The sequence below is a fragment of the Lotus japonicus genome, chromosome 1, assembly GCF_012489685.1.
Source record: "Lotus japonicus ecotype B-129 chromosome 1, LjGifu_v1.2".
Lineage (NCBI taxonomy): Eukaryota > Viridiplantae > Streptophyta > Magnoliopsida > Fabales > Fabaceae > Lotus > Lotus japonicus.
The window spans coordinates 18,436,395-18,442,389 of NC_080041.1; the positions used below are offsets into that span (position 1 = coordinate 18,436,395).

Below are 5,995 nucleotides of genomic sequence, written 5' to 3' on the forward strand. Positions count from 1 at the left end.
GATTTCAACCAGGAATGATTTACTTTACTCCATATATCTTCCTGCAAATTGTAAATATTTATCAGTAAAAATGGTCTCAAAGTGTTATCTAATTTGTAATCAATGTCACTCTGAAATGTGAGAATTTAAGAACAAAAACTGCACATAGGGTTAAAGAAAACGGGAAAAAGTGCCAATTTCAGGTCTAAATCATTCCATTTCATATATCATGTTTTCTAAACAATGATACCATTCCCAACTTCAAAATTTATTGTGTTTTTCCCAACAATTAATGACATTTCTAGCTTGGATACATCAACATTCAACCAGCTCCAGTTTATGGAAATTATGTTTTTGATTGTGCTAAAATGTTTAACTGTTTCATTCAGATCACATAGTCAAGCAAAAAACAACATAATTAAAAAGCACTACTGGAAGCACACATTTGCCAATAATAACTCATGTAAAAGAAGGCTCATATCATGCCCAATTTGTTATTTTGATCAGAAAGTTATGTATCGTACCAACTCCATGGTAAACCAAAAAATCAGTATCCAGATAAAGAAGAGCCGAGAGAAGTCAATTGAGCAGAGAGCAACAATTTTTTTCCAAACAAGAAACACCATTTAATTGATGAATGTTTTGAATAATATACACTACACACAGCGTAAAAGTTTGATATGTCATTCAAATAATTAAAACTATGTAAATTTCCGGTGAACACCTATCGCGCTTGTTAATTGTTATCAAGCAAAATGCACCTCGTTTTCATTGTAATTTAATGTGATATCAAAATCTGTTCCATTTTCATTGTTTGACAATCCACGGAAATTTGGCTTCAAATCTCACCTCCTATTCTAATGTTAAACAAGTAGAATAATCAAGGTCCAAGTCATTTTAAAAAATGCAAAATCTGATCGATGTTTTTCACGATTACTGCTGCAAGGACTGGTGAGGGAGAGAACATACAGGAATAAGATAGGGAGTGCCAAAAACTAGTTTTCCAATGAAAAGATGATGTGGCTGGATTAGTGAAATATTTGCATTTCTTTTTATAACAGAGCCAGTTAAAGGGTTTGAAACCTTGTGCACGTAGCCTTCTAGTTGATACAGTGTTTTAATTGCACTGCATAAAATACTGGACACCTCTATTCCAAAAGTAACATATTGTAGCTTATTAAGAGTGATTTTGGTATCAGAAGTGGTTTGGAAAAGTGAAACTAAGCACACTGATAATTGTTGATACTAGGGGCTCGACACCTGATCCTTTAGGATTTTTAAGCTGCAGTGAAGCCATCCACTAAGTATAGTAAGACCATCCGTTTTTAATCAGAGAGCAAATTGTCAAACACAACTCCAATCCAGAGATGCAAAAGTTGAAAAGAGAAGAAGATAAGAGACTGAATTTCTTAAATGCAGTCTTATTCCAATAGACAATTCTATATATATGCCAGCCACAGCTTCTTGAATTAAAGGCCTATAACTGATCCACAAATTTTACATAACCATAGACTTGAAAAAATAGAAATTTCCCAAATGAAGAAACAACTCAAGTATTTTATCAAAAGTAACTATGACTAACTTCTAATGCTCTGAGCTTGGCATGGTCCCTGGTGCTTATTTTCAGGCTCCAGAGATTGCATTTCAATTGATAGACAGAATCCATTTGGTACACTGGCATTAAGAAAAATATGAAGCTGTTGGAAAAAATATGGCACAATCATCAAGTTATAAGGGAAAAAATGTTTGAAATTAACAAACCTCAGATTTCAACCAGGAATGATTTACTTTACTCCATATATCTTCCTGCAAATTGTAAATATTTATCAGTAAAAATGGTCTCAAAGTGTTATCTAATTTGTAATCAATGTCACTCTGATATGTGAGAATGTAAGAACAAAAACTGCACATAGGGTTAAAGAAAACGGGAAAAAGTGCCAATTTCAGGTCTAAATCATTCCATTTCATACATCATGTTTTCTAAACAATGAAACCATTCCCAACTTCAAAAATTATTTTGTTTTTCCCAACAATTAATGACATTTCTAGCTTGGATACATCAACATTCAACCAGCTCCAGTTTAAGGAAATTATGTTTTTGATTGTGCTAAAATGTTTAACTGTTTCATTCTGATCACATAGTCAAGCAAAAAACCACCTAATTAAAAAGCACTACTGGAAGCACACATTTGCCAATAATAACTCATGTAAAAGAAGGCTCATATCATGCCCAATTTGTTATTTGAGCAGAGAGCAACAATTTTTTCCAAACAAGAAACACCATTAAATTGATGAATGTTAATTGGAGAACATCCCATTGAATATCAACAAGAAAATTAAATCCTTTCTAAAAACACGAATAACACGAATAGAAAAAGCAAATTAGAAACGCAATTAATAGAAAAAACGCGGAACGGGTACGAGAGATCCTACCGAATTGGACTGAGAGGAGCAAATCAGAAATTCAATTCATGTCTTCTTCTTCATCATTCAATTATCACTAATGGAACATGCGCTATCTTGTCCCAGTCCTCCCCTGTACCCTCTTTACACCGCTCCTTTAATTCTGGGCAACCTTCAATTATCAGTCTCTCAAGTGCAGAGAGGTGTAGAATGCCATCCGGCAGCGATCTCAATCCTGGGCATCCACAAATTCGCAGATATCGAAGGGAGTGAAGACCTTCCCAACCTTGCTCTGGTAAACTCTCCAACTTATCACAATTCCAAATTGTAAGCTCTTCCAAAGCGTTGAGGTGTTGAATACCATCCGGCAAGGATCTCAATCTTCTGCAAGAATCTATTTCCAGAGTTCGAAGGGAGTGAAGACCTTCCCAACCTTGCTCTGGTAAACACTCCAACTCACCAGAATTCCAGATTGTAAGCTGCTCCAAAGCGTTGAGGTGTAGAATGCCATCCGGCAGCGATCTCAATCCTGGGCATCCCCAAATTCGCAGATATCGAAGGGAGAGAAGACCTTCCCAGCCTTGCTCTGGTAAACACTCCAGCTCACCACATTCCCAAATTGTAAGCTCCTCCAAAGCGTTGAGGTTGTTGAAGAGTTCTACTGGGAAGGATGTCAGGTGGCCATAACGAAGAAAGAGGGAAGTAATACCAGTGAAATGGGAGACCGACCTCAGTTGCTCATTTGTATAGTCATCTAAATTAAGGCTTGTAAGTGATGGAATGCATGATGACAACTCAAGTTTAGGACAGCTCTTAATCTGCAACACAGAGACACGGGCAAACATCTCCCCTTTTTCCACTTTTAACAACCGCTCCAACTTTGGCAAGTAATGTAATTTGAGTTCTTCTAAAGACGGGAAAGCTCTCACTTCCACACCATCGTAAGATTCATCATCATCTATGTACTTCATATTTTCCATTCCCTCAAGCACAAGTCTTCTTAAAGATGGCAGTTTACTGATCGATGAGAGTTGCATCATATTCTGGCAATCAGAAAGTTCAAGCTCCACTAAATTGCTGAGCAATCCAATCCAGCTTGGGGATTTTAATCCTGCATAGTGATCTATTCTCAACTCCTTGAGATTTGAGTGAGGTTGAAGCCCTTCAAGTACTCCATCCGTGTTAGTAGCATGAGACCTGGTCTCCTTGCTACTACCCCATGACAAGAATAATTTGTGAAGACCGCTTTTACCCTTCAAATTGCCCTCTTGGGCTTCAGATAAACTGCATACGTGTTCGAGGCCTTTGATGTGCAGATCTCCTCCGAGTTTTAAGTCATGTAATTCTGCCAAGCTATGCCCTGTCTTTGAACTGACAATGTAAACACTTAATGTTCTCAGACCGGATAATTTTCCAATATTAGGGAACATACATGACACTTAAACACTTATGTTTGCATTGTCCAAAATTACACATTCTTTCCCCATGAAAGATTCAGCAAGATCATGGACAAGGTCGTGCATCTTGAAAGTAGTCTTTCCATAATAATTGGTGGAGATATCTTGGAAGAATGATTTTCGACACAATTCATTCCAAATTGAATTTCCGACATCTTCTACCTCCTTGTTTTTCGTAGATGAGATAAACCCATTGGCCATCCAAAGATCGATCAGATCTTCCTTAATGATTTTTGTATCTTTGGGAAATATGGCACAAAAAGCGAAACACTGCCTCAAGGGTGGAGTTAAATGAAAGTAGCTCAACCTCAAAGCTGGCAAAATACATCTTTCATCCTGCAAATCCCAAAGCCTACTTTCCATAACTTCAACCAACTCCTTTTCCTCATTCCTTAAGTGCAAAAGACCACCTAATGCTCGTGCTGCAAGAGGTGACCCCTTGCACTTTTTTGCGATTTCCTTGCCTACAGCTACAAGCTCTGCACGCTCTTCTTTGTTAGCTCCAAATGCATACTGCTTGAACAACAACCAACAATCATCCTCAGAGAGACCTTCCAAACGGTGAGGTTGACTTGTTGACGTTCCCATGATTTCTGCAACCTCCATATCACGAGTCGACACTAAAATTGAAGCACCTTTGGATCCACATGACAATAATACAGACTTCAAATTGTCCCATTTGACTTGGCTTAATCCGAGTTCCATTTGTTGACTTTTGTTCCACACATCGTCTAGAACCAGTAAATATCTTTTACTTTGCAACAGTTCTTGCACCTTTCTTTGTATTACAGGTAAATCCATGGTATTGTACTTTTCTTCTTCTGTGATAGATTTTACAATGGAACACAAAATTCCCTTGACAGAGAAATTATCAGAAACACAAATCCAAATCTTTGGATTAAAATTGCTACTCACCCCATCATCATTGTAGACCATCTGAGAAAGTGTTGTTTTCCCCATTCCACCGAGACCAACTATGGGATAGACGGAAAGGAAATCTGAGAAGCGTTCTTTGCTGAGAAGAAACTCCACGATCTTCTTCTTATCATCTAGTCGTCCATATATTTGAGATTCGAGAATGGCAGGGCCGGTTTCGCGCTCTTCAGCTTCTTCAGCTGACCACCCCCTCATGACACGCTCTTGTAGAAGTAACTTGGCCTTGCCTTCAGCAATCTCATCAAATCTGCTTGTAATCTCTTTGAGCCTATTGCCAATCTGATAGCGGAACTTGATGTTCTTTGGTTTCAAAGAGGACAATCCAGCAAGTCGAAGGGACTCGATGGAACATTCATCAAGGATATCATCTAGGACATAAACAGCATCTTTGAGGTGCTGCAGCCAAACCTTTATGGGTTTGTCTGTGATTTGTTTCTCCTCAGCATCTTCAACAACAGCCTTGATCAGTTCTAGATTGCGTGACAGCTTTTGAGCCTTTCCCTTGATTCCAGAAATGGTTGCGAGTTCGTTCTGAGCCAGAGAGAGCAACTTATCAAACACAGCTCCAAGCAAAGCATCTGCCATTTTCAGAGATGCAAAATTTGTTGAAAAGAGAAGAAGTGTTGATGAAGTGTGAAAACAATGCTAGCAGTAGCAGAGTCACTTAACTGAGAGAACTCTGAAAGAAAGATATTTTCAAGTGCAGTGTTTATTTGAGGAAACTATAAAATGCAAGTGCAATAATTCAATGAACAGTGCAACGATGAGAGGTAATATCATGAAAGCTTGGTAGCCATTTATGTTCCTGACAGGTGTTTTTCACATTCACCACTTTAAGGACTAGGGAGGGAGACATATCACTGTAGGAAAAATATAGCTTTTTATAAAAGATTATTCGGTAGCTCAATTATTGTAATCCCTCTAAAATTTCACTATGTAAGTTATAATATGTTTAATCTTTAGCATATGGAGTTACTACATGAAATTATTGTTTTTTCCTTTGTGAGCAGCAACTATTAATTGTTATTTTTAGTTGTATATTCTAAAATCTCTGATGGTTTTGGATGATTGCAGACATGGACCAGCATGTAGAATCTCTGATGGCAAGTATGAAAAATTGACAAAAATGTTAGCCTTGAAAAAGCATCTCTCTTTGAGGGAAAGGGGGCCCATTAATCAATTCCATCCTTCTTTTCTGGTTAGTGGAGTCATTATTCTAC

The 5,995-nt window shown here is 37.7% G+C and overlaps 1 pseudogene across 1 annotated transcript; it reads right to left on the reverse strand.

Moving 5' to 3' along the window:
• Positions 1-1,380: 1,380 nt before the first annotated feature.
• Positions 1,381-5,995, reverse strand: LOC130733962 (putative disease resistance protein RGA3; annotated as a pseudogene). Its single transcript, XR_009017697.1, has 3 exons — positions 2,413-5,995; positions 1,741-1,785; positions 1,381-1,653 (listed from the first exon to the last, which is right to left on the reverse strand). The product of XR_009017697.1 is annotated as a putative disease resistance protein RGA3 (transcript).